A 14,024-nucleotide genomic window follows, 5' to 3' on the forward strand; every position below is an offset into this window, starting at 1 on the left:
CCGGATTAAAGATTTTTCAACCCTAGCAAAATAGAGATTAGCTTCACAGTTGTTTTCTTTTAAAGACTTCATTCCTTTGAGCTTTCTCCAAAACCTGTGTTGTCCTCCAGGTATCTGCCCACTGAAGATGGAAACCTTGCTAGAAAGAGTGCAGAGAAGAGCAAGAAAGTTGATAATAAGGCCACACCTAGAGTCCTGCATCCAGTTTTGGTCACCACACTATAGAAAAAAGATGTGGAGATTCTAGAAAGAGTGCAGAGAAGAGCAATCAGGATGAAACATACGATGAACGGTTGCAGGAACTGGGCCTGGCTAGTCTAGTGAAGAGAAGGACCAGGGGAGACAGGAGAGCATCTTCCAGTATTTGAGGGGCTGCCACAGAGAGGAGGAAAGGGACTCAAGCTGTTTTCCAAAGCACCCGAAAGCCAGACAAGGAATAACGGATGGAAACTGAACAAGGAGAGATTCAACCTTAGAAATAAGGAGAAATTTTCTGGCAGTGAGAACAATCAAGCCATGGAACAGAAGTTGCCTTCAGAAGTCGTGGGAGCTTCATCCCTGGAAGCTTTCAAGAAGAGACTGGACTGCCATCTGTCAGAAATGGTGAATGGCCTCCTGTTTGGCGTGGGGTTGGACTAGATGACCTACAAGGTCCCTTCCAATTCTGTTAATCTGTTAATATGATTTGGGGAACAGGACTAAACCAGGGGTGAAATCCAGCAGGCTCTAACAGGTTCTAGAGAACCGGTAGCGGAAATTTTGAGTAGTTCAGAGAACCGACAAAGACCACCTCTGGCTGGTCGGGAATCCTCTGTATCTCGGGGGGCAATTCGTTTCAGAGGGCAGGTGCCCCCACAGAGAAGGCTCTCCCCCTTTTAGTGCTATGAGTCTATTTTCTGTGTTCTATCATGTGAGTCCCAAGAATGAAAAGACCGAAGAGGAACCGTTGAAGACAGAAGTGAGAAAAATGAAAGGGTCCCCCCCACAGAGGTGTGTGTGGGGGTCACATACCGTAACAACCAGTTCGCCCAGCACCGGAAATCTGAGCACACCATCCGCGTATGTGTGCAGCATCACAAAACACGGGAATTTCTGTGTGCGTACCACACATGCATGAAGCATCAGAAAACACGGGAATTCAGCGGCATCAGCCCACCATTGCACACACAGCCCACACGAAAATGGGGTTTCTCTGGCTAAAACTAGCTGTGTAATCAGTCCTCCATGGTCATCTGAAGCCAAAGTCTACAATGAATTTTTATTTACAAAAGCCGTCAACCATCTAATTTAATTTCTCCCCTTGGAAGGAAACACTCGTGGGATCTACAAACTGCTATTATTATTTTTTTAAGCATTTAGGAGGCCTAAAACATATGAAGAACGGTTATCGGAGTTAGATATGTCTAGTGCAGAGGTCAGCAACCTGCAGCTCTGGAGCCGCATGTGGCTCTTTCACCCCTCTGCTGAGGCTCCCTATCATTCAAAATATCACTCACAACCGCCAATGTGCGACACTTGCCAGCACGCAATTTACTGAGCTTTTCAACCCCTGGTAGGCCAACCATGGATAAATCCACGAAAAGAAAAGTTTCAGAAGAAAACAGAACATTTAATTTGAATACAGATGCTAGTTTTGTGGCCGCTTAAGAATTAGTCAGGCACGGGAAGGGTTTTGTGGCTCCCGGTGTTTTCTTTTCTGTGGGAAACGGATCCAAATGGCTCTTTGAGTGTTTAAGGTTGCAGACCCCTGGTCTAGTCTAATGAAAAGAAGGACTAGGGATGACATTTTATTTTATTTATTGAATTTATATACCGCCCTACTCCCGAAGGACTCAGGGCGGTGAACAGCCGAATAAAATACATATAATATAAATGTTAAAAAACCATTAAAATACAATTAAATAATTGGCCCGGCAAACAAAATTTAAAACACCCCAAATTCATAAGACAAGTTTAAAATTTAAATTTTTTAAAAAATGTTAAAAACAATTTAAAAGAGAGGTTAGGCCAGGCCGGACTGCTGAAATAGAAAAGTTTTAACGGCACGGTGGAAAGCGCGTAGGTCTGGGATCCTCCGTATCTCCGGGGGGAGCTCGTTCCAGATGACGGGTGCCCCCACAGAGAAGCATGATAGCAGTCTTCCAATATTTAGAGAATAGAACAGAATAACAGAATTGGAAGGGGCCTTGGAGGTCTTCTAGTCCAACCCCCTTAGATAGGAACTCTATATTATTTTAGACCAATGGCTGTCCAGTCTCTTCTTAAAAACTTCCAGTGTTGGAGCGTTCACAACTTCTGGTGTCAAGTCGTTCCACTGATTAATTGTTCTCACTGTCAGGAAATTTCTCCTTAGTTCTAGGTTGCTTCTCTCCTTGGTTAGTTTCCATCCGTTGCTTCTTCTCCTGCCTTCAGGTGCTTTGGAGAATAGCTTGACTCCTGAAGAGCTCCCACAAAGGCGAGTCGGTCAAAATATTTTCCAAAGCACCAAAAGACTGTTGGAAGAAACATCCTTCTAGGTTCTGCTCCAAGTGGGGAAACAGACACTGGAAACATGGAGACTGCTTGGAAAGATGGTTTAATGGTGGACAGGATCACATGGCTTGAGTTCCTGAACAGAAAAGGGGCAGATACAGTAAATCCTCGGGTTTTTATGCTCTCTCTGGCTCTGCATTTCTTGGGGCCCCGAAAGAGTATCCTGATTGGTTGTCAGACTCCCAGGGGGTGGGGGCCTTGCTGGTTGATGGTCACATGTGGTGAGTTTCTGCTGCTATTGTGTAGAGGGCTAATCCTATCTTTGTTGGATCTTTGGCACTTCCTACTATGGCTCTGCCTGAAGGAGGTAGATCTTTGTTATGTAGAATCGACTGGCCCAGGCCTTAATGGCCCATTGACAAAGGGTGGGGGGCAGGAAGGTGGGAACTGCTTTGCAGGGCCGGATTTAGATGAAAAGAGGCCCTAGGCTATTCCACTTATGAGGCCCTTTCACCTATAGTGAAAGTGTAATTTTAATTTTGCTAACAATTTGAATGTAGGCCCCTCTTGATCTTGAGGCCCTAGGCTGAAGCCTAGTTAGCCTATAGGAAAATCCGGCCCTGCTGCTTTGTCTGTAAAATATGCTTCTCCATTTCTCATCCAGGGAAATATACTATTCTGCCTTTTTCATATTTCCTAAAATATTTCACTCTTCCAGGAAAGGGGTGGGTGCTAACTTCCTACAAGACAAAGCAAGAAACTTCATCTTTTGGAGATTAACCAAGGAAAGAAGCAACCTAGAACTAAGGAGAAATTTCCTCACGGTGAGAACAATCAACTAGTGGAACAGAAGTTGCCTTCAGAAGTTATGGGAGCTTCATCACTGGAGGCTTTCAAGAAGAGATTGGACTGCCATCTGTCAGAAATGGTGTAGGGTCTCCTGCTTGGGCAGGGGGTTGGACTAGATGACCTCCAAGGTCCCTTCCAACTCTGTTAATCTAATCATGATTAAAGCAAACAATCTTCATTTTACAACAAAACAGGTTTCCTTGTTTAGAAGACGCTTCCCAGAAGATAGGGGTTCAAGGAGTGAAGAATGAAAACTTTGATAACAGCTTTCTTCAGGGGTGAAATGTAAAATTTGTTACTACTGGTTCTGTGGACGTGGCTTGGTGGTTGTGCTGAAATAATGTGACTGGGTGGGCGTGGCCAACTTTTTTTATTTTTTAAACTGTTCAAAGCATTTTTTCTACAACCTCTTCCGCCAAAAAAATGCTTTTAAAAGTAAAACAAACAAAAAAAAAAGCCTCTGATGATCGCGCGGCTCAGCTGGAATCGTCAGTGGCTTTTCAAACATTTTTTTCTGTAACCTCTTCGGCCGAAGAGATGGTTTAAAAAAATGCTTTGAAAAAGCCTCTCTGCCGATCAGGCAACACAGCTGGGATCGTCAGAGGCTTTTCAAAGCATTTTTTTTTTTAATCACTTCTTCGGCCGAAAAGATTGCAGAAAAAAATGTTTGAAAAGCCACTGACGATTCCAGCTGAGCTGCGCGATCATCAGAGGCTTTTTTTTTTTTTTTTACTTTTAAAAGCATTTTTTTGGCGGAAGAGGTTGTAGAAAAAATGCTTTTAAAAGTAAAACAAAAAAAGCCTCTGATGATCGTGTGGCTCAGCTGGGCATGGGGGGGGGGTTGCAGGGATTTTTGCTACCGGTTCTCCGAACCACCCGCCGTCATCGCTATTGGATCGGGCGATCTGGTCCGAACCGGGTGCATTTCACTCCCGGCTTTCTTCCTATTTTCCTATTATCGATTAATTACCTAAATTACTATATTACCCAATACATTTTGTGTGAGAGGATGGATAAATTCCACCGGAGGCTTTCAAAAAGAGACTGAACAACCCCTTGTCCGAATGAGGGTCTTCTGGTTGAGCAGGGGGTTGGACTAGAAGACCTCCGAGGTCCCTTCCAACTCTACTACAGACAGAGCCTGTAGTACAGTGGTCTAAAGACCCTGTTATTAAGAACAGCTGCCTGCAATTACTGCAGGTTCGAATCTCTCCAAGGCTCAAGGTCGACTCAGCCTTCCATCCTTTCTAAGGTAGGTAAATTGAGGACCCAGTTTGTGGGGGCAATAAGCTGACTTTGTATAAATATACAAAAGTATGAAGGCTATTGCTCAACACATTGTAAGCCGCCCTGAGTCTCCGGAGAAGGGCGGCATATAAATTAAAGCAGCAAAAAAAAAATTAAATTAAATTAAATTAAAGCAGCAAACTCTTATTATTTTACATTCTGTTTTTGAAGAATGCCCTTCATCTTTCAGAGGCAACATACCAATCCCCGAAAGATGGCAGTGTTACACAATGAAAGAACAAAACTGTCTGTGCAAAAAAGAAACTTTTATCTCCGGAGAGGGTTTTTGTGTTTTGCATCTAAACCTTTCCTCTCGTATTTGTAAGACGATATTTTCCCAGCCATCTCTTCTGTTTGGAGAATTGCTGCAGAAACACAACACCTTCATTAACTTCCCTTGTATTTTTTTTCTAAAGCAAAGCCAGTGCTGATTACATTTTATGGACATTTTAGAAAAATCCGTGCTTGGCCACTTACTAGCCCTCCAGATATATATATATACAGCTCAGTAGAATCACATCTACTTGGTTCTGGGCTTTTTTCCTTTCTGACACCTAGCAAGCTCTAGAAAGGAAAAAAGCCCAGAACCGAGTAGATGTGATTCTACTGAGCTGGAGCTACAAAAAAACTTTGGCTACGTAGGGAAAACCTGGCTAGAAGAAAAACACACATAAACCCTACGAAGAAGTAAGAAATATATATATATATATGTGTGTGTGTGTGTGTGTGTGTGTGTGTGTAGTTAATATTTCGGGTTTCTTCCCGTGTAATTGTGGATATATCCCTAAAAGGTAGAAGCAACGTTTCGACAGAATCTCATCTCATCTGCCATCATCAGGCTTATGAGATATATATATATATATATATAGTTTCTGGGCTTTTTTTTTCTTTTTCTGGCAGCCAGCAGACCCTTTGCTGTCCATTGGGAGACTAAAGCCTCATCAGTTAGCCACACCGAAAACAAAGAAAAATAAATATTGTTTGTGGCAAACTTCAACCAAACTTGACTCAGACAAACATGACCCCTACATGACTCCATGGGAGTCTGACAACAGTCAATAGAATACATGTTCTTGCACAGGAACAGGAAGTTCAAGTGCAAAGCCCAAGGGAAGATATAAATACCACCCCCTCTCTCAACTCCTTGTAGTCAGCTGCCCAGGACCTCAAACCCATGTGGTTCTGATTCACCATTAAACCACCTTTCCAATCAGCCTCCATGTCTCCAGTGTCTTTTTCCCGGCTTGGAACTGAACCAGATGGATATTTCTTCCAACACCTATAATTGTAGAAAATATGGCCACCAACAAGACCTGTAATTTAACAATATTAAACTGGGAGACTGTGAGTTCAAGTTTCACCATAGCCATGATGCCAGCTTCCAAGCAAGTTAGGATGGCTCTGGAGGGAAATCAGCCTATGGAGCTATTTTTGCTTTGAAATGAAAAGTGGGCAAACAATTTCCAAGTCGAAATATTCCCCATTTTGAAGACCAGGACGCTTGTTTCGAGTTTGACACGGTTTCTTCCAATCTTACTGGAAGTCTTCCAATGTTGTCGTGATCATTCCTGCCGTCTTTTTGCTTGCTTCAAAGTGGAGCATTCAAGCTTTGGAGCTCTTCCAGAACGATTGGAAGAGTGTTGGCAAACTTCCAGCGAGGTTGGAACCATCAACGTTGACCTCAAAACATTTCAAAGACAACATGTTTTGCATATCGCTATTTTTGAATGTAGCGAAAAGCTCGTAGCGTGTCTATGTCCATTTTTCATTTCTTCATTATATCAGCCTTACTTCGGTCTTTAAGAGAGAGAGAGAGAGGGAGGGAGGGAGGGAGGGAGGGAGGGAGGGATGGAGGGAGAGAGATGATAGAAATAGATATAGATGATAGCAATAGATAGGTATAGATAGATATAGATAGGAAGGTAGGAAGGTAGGAAGGTAGGAAGGTAGGAAGGTAGGAAGGTAGGAAGGTAGGAAAGTAGATAGATAGATAGATAGATAGATAGATAGATAGATAGATAGATAGATAGATAGATGATAGATAGATAGATAGATAGATAGATAATAGATAGATGATAGATAATAGATAGATGATAGATAGAGACATATGGATGGATAGTTGATAGATTGATTGATATATGGATGATAGATAGATAGAAATAGATAGATAGCAATAGCACTTAGACTTATATACAGGGGTGAAATCCAGCAGGTTCTGACAGGTTCTGAAGAACCGGCAGCGGAAATTTTGAGCAGTTCGGAGAACCGGCAAATACCACCTCTGGCTAGCTCCAGAGTGGGGTGGGAATGGAGATTTTGCGGTATCCTTCCCCTGCCATGCCCACTAAGCCATGCCCACCAAGCCATGCCACGCCCACCAAGCCAAGCCATGCCACGCCCACCAACCCACGCCCACAGAACCAGTAGTAAAAAAAATTGGATTTCACCACTGCTTATGTACCACTTCATAGTGCTTTATAGCCTTCTCTAAGTGGCTTACAAAGTCAGGATATTGCTCCCAACAATCTGGGTCCTCATTTTACTGACCTCAAATGGATGAAAGGCTGAGTCAACCTCGAGCCCATCAGGATCGAACTCGTAGCTGTGGGCAGAGTTAGTCTGCAATACCCATTTTAACCACTGCACCACCATAGACATAGATAGATTTAGATTATAGATTATAGCTAGAGAGACAGAGAGAAAAATTGAGATTGATAGATATAGAGAGATGATAGATATGGTAGATAAATGACAGATAGATAGATAGATAGATAGATAGATAGATAGATAGATAGATAGATAGATATGGATTGATAGAAATAGAGATAGATGATAGATAGATAGATAGATAGATAGATAGATAGATAGATAGATAGATAGATAGATAGATAGATAGATATGGATTGATAGAAATAGAGATAGGTGATAGATAGATATGGATTGATAGAAATAGAAATAGATGATAGATAGATAGATAGATAGATAGATAGATAGATAGATAGATAGATAGATAGATAGATGATAGAGATATAGACAGATTTATGTATTCATTCATTCATTCATTCATTCATTCATTCATTCATTCATTTATTTTGTTGCATTTCTATGCTGCCCAACTCCCGAGGGATGATATAGATATACATAGATATAGAGGATAGATATACAGTAGATAGATATAGATTTAGAAGATATAGATTATATCTAGATATATAGTGATATACTGTAGATAGATATTTAGATAGTAGATATAGATGGCTGGCTGGCTGGATGGCTATACAGACAGACAGACAAGGCTAAGCTAGGCTAGGCTAGACTAGACTAGAAGCTGGAAGGGACCTTGGAGGTCTTCTAGTCCAGCCTGCTGCTCAAGCAGGAGTCTATACCATTTCTGACAAGTAGATAGATGGCAGGCAAGCAGGCAGGCAGATAGATAGATAGACGATAGAAATGATAGCTAGTTAGACAGGCAAAGCAAGAATATAAATATAATATATACTTCAGAATCTTATGGACGACAAAAAACATCTCACGTTTTCTTACTCTGTTCTGTTTGTCTCTCTAAATTACATTTGGTATTCTTTACAGTAGCATTAAAAGCAGTGGTGAAATCCAAATTTTTTTACTACCGGTTCTGTGGGAGTGGCTTGGTGGGCATGGCATGGCTTGGCTTGGTGGGCGTGGCAGGGGAAGGATACTGCAAAATCCCCATTCCCACCACACTCTGGGGCCAGCCAGAGGTGGCATTTGCTGGTTCTCCAAACTACTCAGAATTTCCGCTACCGGTTCTCCGAACTACTCAAAATTTCCATTACCAGTTCTCCGAACTACTCAAAATTTTCGCTACCGGTTCTCCGAACTACTCAAAATTTCTGCTACTGGTTTTCCGAACTACTCAAAATTTCCGCTACCAGTTCTCTGAACTACTCAAAATTTTCGCTACCAGTTCTCCAAACTACTCAAAATTTCTGCTACCAGTTCTCCGAACTACTCAAAATTTCTGCTACCAGTTCTCTGAACTACTCAAAATTTTCGCTACTGGTTCTCTGAACTACTCAAAATTTTCGCTACTGGTTCTCCAAACTACTCAAAATTTCTGCTACCGGTTTTCCGAACTACTCAAAATTTCCACTACCGGTTTTCCGAACTACTCAAAATTTCCGCTACCGGTTCTCCGAACTACTCAAAATTTCCGCTACCAGTTCGCCGAACTACTCAAAATTTCCACTACCGGTTTCCAGAACCTGTCAGAACCTGTTGGATTTCACCCGATTAAAAGAATTGCAACCATCCTCCAAGCCACCGACGAAGCCTTAAAACGGGTTTGTTTAGGTGTGTTTGATCTAAACATGAACTACTAGGCCAAGCAAAGTTGCAAATTGGCCTCAGCAAAAGAACCAAGCCAATCTATGAAATATGATGGCAGGCAGGCAGACTCCTCAGCAATCTCCTGTGAGGCTCAGGAAGGTAGTTAGGACGGCCTTGATTTTAGCTCCTGGAGGAGGAAAAACTGGAAGATGGATCGCTAGTATTCATCAGGGCCTCCGTCAGACACTATTTTAAATATTTTAAGCGCTTCTTAAATTATTGGTTTTCTTCTTCCTAGGGTGCTCGGGATTGTATTTCTGGGAAGGCTGATTGTAATTACTCCTGTGTGTCATTCGCCTGGTTTTTGTGTGTATATTTATTCGCTGGGAAATCAGCACGGATCTGGAGACCGAAAGCTGCTAAATAAAACCAGCCCTTCGGCTGAAAGATTTATGCGCTCCCCCCTTCCCTCCCTCCCGTCTTCAGAGGCGTCTCTTCGGCAAAGTTGTTGAAAGGTAACGTAACTATTGATGAAAGCTTTTCTTTTCTTTCTTTTGGGAAAATGCCTGAACTCTCCCGATTCAGCTTGCTTCGTTTGAGAACGGCGGAGGCCGCTGAGTTTATGAATCAGAACCATTTCCGTTATTCGGATTAATAAAGTCAGCGGAAACAAAAGATTGAAGAGATGATGAAACCTTTTCATCAATATTCCAAGGAACATCTTTCTTTGTTTCTTTGTTTCTTTGTTTCTTTGTTTCTTTGTTTCTTTCTTTCTTTCTTTCTTTCTTTCTTTCTTTCTTTCTTTCTTTCTTTCTTTCTTTCTTTCTTTCTTTTTCTTTCCTTCCTTCCTTCCTTCCTTCTTTTTCTTTCTTTTTCCTTCCTTCCTTTTTCTCTTTCTCTCTTTCTTTCTCTCTCTCTCCCTTTCTTTTTTTCCTTCCTTCCCTTCCCTTCTTTTTTTCTTTTCTTTTTTCTTTTTCTCCTTCCTTCCTCTTTTTCTCTCTCTCTCTCTTTCTTTCTCTCTCCCTTTCTTTCTTTTCCTTCCTTCCCTTCTTTTTCTTTTCTTTTTCTTTTTTCTTTTTCTCCTTCCTCCCTCCCTCCCTTCCTCCCTCCCTCCCTCCTTTCTTTCTTTCTCTTTCTTTCTTTCTTTTTCTTTCTTTCTTTCTTTCTTCTTCCTTTTTCTTCCTTTTTCTTTCTTTCCTTCCTTCCTTCCTCCCCTCTCTTTCTTCTTCCTTCCTTCCTTCCTTCCTCTTTCTTTCTTTCTTTCTTTCTTTCTTTCTTTCTTTCTTTCTTTCTTCTTCCTTTTTCTCTTTCTTTCCTTCCTTCCTTCCTCCCCTCTCTTTCTTCTTCCTTCCTTCCTTCCTTCCTTCCTTCCTTCCTTCCTTCCTTCCTCTTTCTTTCTTTCTTTTTTTTGTCAACTCAAGGCAGCAAACATATCCAACCCTCTGTCTTCTTTTTCTCCTCACAACAACAACCCTGTGAGATAGATTGGGCCACGAGAGGGGGGACTGACCTGAAATCACTCAGTTAGTTCCTAAGGCGGGACTAGAACCAGTGGTAGGATTCAGCCGGTTCTCTCCAGATCGTGCGAACCGGTAGCAGCAACTGCGGGAGGCTCCGCCCACCCGCTCTGGCGTAATGCACGACTACTGCACATGCGCAGAAGGATGTGTGCATGCACAGAGGTGGTGCACATGCACTCACATTTGCTAACCGGTAGGGAAGGTAAGTGAATCCCACCTCTGACTAGAACTCACCATCTCCTGGTGATTGGCCCAAAGTCACCCAGCTGGTTTTCATGCCTAAAACAGGACTAGAACTCACCACCTATTAGTGCTTGACCAAAAGTCACCAAGCCAGCTTTCATGCCTAATGTGGGACTAGAACTCACCGTCTCCTGGTGATTGGCCCAAAGTCACCCAGCTGGCTTTCATACCTAAGGCAGAACTAGAACTCACCGTCTCCTAGTTTCTTTCAACCTTCAAACTGGCCTTATTTTACAGTACCTTCCAAATTTTGCAAAAAGATGCCTTCCTTCTCTTCATAATTAAGGCTAGTTTTGACGTGACTATATAGCTGTCCTCAGAGTATAAGAAATTGATGTGGAAGGTCCCTTCCTGCCTCCCCTCCCCCCCAAACCCCTCCTCCCCCCATTGTGCTCCTTGGTGTAATTGCAGTTGGCAGTTCAGAATAACCTAACAGGCATTAAGTCTGAGAGATGACAGTTAAAAGCTGGTCTGTTATAACGCAGGCGTTTCCAGGGCTTTGCGGAGATCAAAGATGGAGGTTAAGAAAAGCCGCACAGATGGTTTAAATCAAGTAAAAAAAAGAGAGAGAGAGAGAGAGAGAGCGACACCAATCCAGTTTGTGGAACGGATCCAGGAATCAGTTTCACCGTTATGTCTAAGGGTACTTAATACTTATTTACAAATGTGTGGCTTGTGGAAGAAGACACTAAGCAAGTTTGCAAGTCAGGCTTCTCTTCGTTTCGTATTTCAGTTCCCGTCATCCTCAGTCAAGACGGAGAACAGTATGGTGCCGTACATGCAGCCTGACCTAAAATTTGGTCATGTGGCTATGTGTGGGTGTGGGGTGGGGAAAGCATCCTGTCAACTCGCAAAGCATCCCTGGCCTGCTCTCGAGTTGCCATAGGCCAGGGGGGAATGAGAAACTGGTGAAACTGCACAGTAGCCAATAACAGATGCACATTCCACGCTTATCTCCCTCAAGGCTGTATCCCAGGGATACCTACAGTAGTTGAAGGGGAATGACTTCTACAACCCATGAAATTGCTCCGTTGGGAATGTGATTGATGACACACCCTGGGGAGAGCGGGGAAGCAGGGTCATAATTGGAGCATAAATTACGTAGGGTCAGAGCTGGCTTCACTTGGGAACTGCCGACATGAAGCTCCTAATAAATGACTGGATTTCTTTTGAAGCTTGGCTCAAGACTCATGATTTAATTAGGGCATCCGTCGCAACCTTGACACAACCATTGTAACTTCGAATGACCGCTAAGCAATCTGTCATAAGTTGAGGACTACCTGTAGAGAAGCTGTAGCATCTGTGTGATGATGATGTCATTCAGGCTTTACGCTCCCATTTGTCCCTCTGTGGATGACTCCATTCCCCATTGTGGTTTATAAGCCCAATATTTGTTTACTGCGTTAAGCAACCAACCTTTCTATCAGGTTCGCCTGATCCACCAGTTGCGTCCCTTTCTGGATCGGGACTCATTAAGTACGGTCACTCATGCCCTCGTTACCTCCCGCCTGGACTATTGCAATGCTCTCTACATGGGGCTCCCCTTGAGGAGCACCCAGAGGCTCCAACTGGTCCAGAATGCGGCGGGTGGTTATGGGAGCGACGTGGCGTTCCCATGTAACGTCTCTCCTGCGCGAGCTGCACTGGCTCCCGGTGGTCTTCCGGGTGCACTTCAAGGTCTTGGTTACCACCTTTAGAGCGCTCCATGGCTTAGGACCTGGGTACTTACAAGACCGCCTTCTGCCACCAGTAGCCTCTCACCCGCCAGTACGCTCCTATAGAGAGGGGCTCCTCAGGGTGCCGTCGGTCAAACAGTGTCGCCTGGCGGCCCCCAGGGGGAGAGCCTTCTCTGTGGGGACACCCACCATCTGGAACGAGCTCCCCCCGGAGATACGGAGGATCCTGGATCTGCGCACTTTCCGCCGTGCCCTCAAGACCTTTTTATTTCAGCAGGCTGGCCTGGCCTAACTTCCTTTTAATTGTTAATTTTAAATTTGTTTTAAAACAATGGGGGTGTTTTAATTTGTTTGGGCCAAATTATTGCTTTTTAAATTTTGTATTATGTGTGTTTTATCTTTTGGCTGTTCACTGCCCTGAGTCCTTCGGGAGTAGGGCGGTATATAAATCCAAAATAAAGTAGTAAAGTAAAAAAAGAAGCCAAACGTCTTCAAGGAAAAAGCAAGAAAGTCCATGTCAGGCCCGGAAGCCATCTTTTGCATTGGGCCTTCAGGCCTGCCACATTTACTGCTGTGGGAAACTGGGAGGGGGGGGATTGTATGGAGCGTTGGTGATATATAGTCATAATAACATTCTTTTCTCAGAGTTTCAAGGTCAACTTGCCCTGCACCTGGAGGGGTGTGACTGGGAGGCATCTCCAGTTGGGACAGTGCTTTGATTGGGCAAACAAGATGGGCATGTGGGGTGCTGGGCAGGGACTTGGACTTTCCTTTGGGTGGGGAAAACCTGGAAGCTTTCAGATCCAGGTTTTCCCAGATGTGCCAATATGACATCTCTAATAAAATGGAACTTTGAGGAACTTCAAGACTCAGAGTCTTCTTTCATTGGGGGAGTAACTTGGAACCTGACAGTCTGCTTGCTTCTTGAAAAAGCACTTTTTTTGGGACATACATGACTGAGAATCTCCACAGAGACTTATGACAGACCTTACATTGCAAGAAAATCTGGTGTGGGTCACACAACACCTTTGCCTTGGGCGTTCAGCCTCCCACCCCCCCGATTTACCCTTAAACCTTTCCATGCTTTGTATCTCTAAACACACCGAGGGAAACAGTCACAAAAAGAGGCAGAAGTGAGTCTATGGGTCAGATTTCCCACGTAACTCGTGCCATCTGTTTTCAGCTGTTTGAAGAGGCACCCACCGAAAATTCACACTACCGCGGTCTCCTGTGCTGAGGTGGCAAGAAGTAATTTCAGAAGTTTTCAGAGTTTTCAAAAGCAGCAATTATATCATGAGCCCAGAGCAATAGTGGCAGTGGGAAAAACTGTATTTCCACCACTGTTGTGACCAAGGCTTACTGAGTCATTACAAGACACAATTAGTCCCAAACAAATCTATTTTAAGCTGAGAATTACGTTCATTCCCAGAATTACGTCCTTTGGAAGAAATCCTTCGGGATAATCACCAACCTTTATCTTCTTTGACACCCTGCCAAAGGCCTTACTTGGCAAAGCCCCATGGAGTTCAGAAACAAACAAGAGATGCCGACTGGAAACAGAGTTAGCAACGTTGCTTTCTTGCAAAAGGCCCCAATGCCTTTGTTTCTCTTTTAAGCCTTATGGGAGGAGCCAATCATCTCCTGGCCTTACTCCCGAGTTGTCCCTTTTGCT

Source organism: Pantherophis guttatus, chromosome 5 (assembly GCF_059756535.1).
Source record: "Pantherophis guttatus breed Tessera chromosome 5, ASM5975653v1, whole genome shotgun sequence".
NCBI classification, from domain to species: domain Eukaryota; kingdom Metazoa; phylum Chordata; class Lepidosauria; order Squamata; family Colubridae; genus Pantherophis; species Pantherophis guttatus.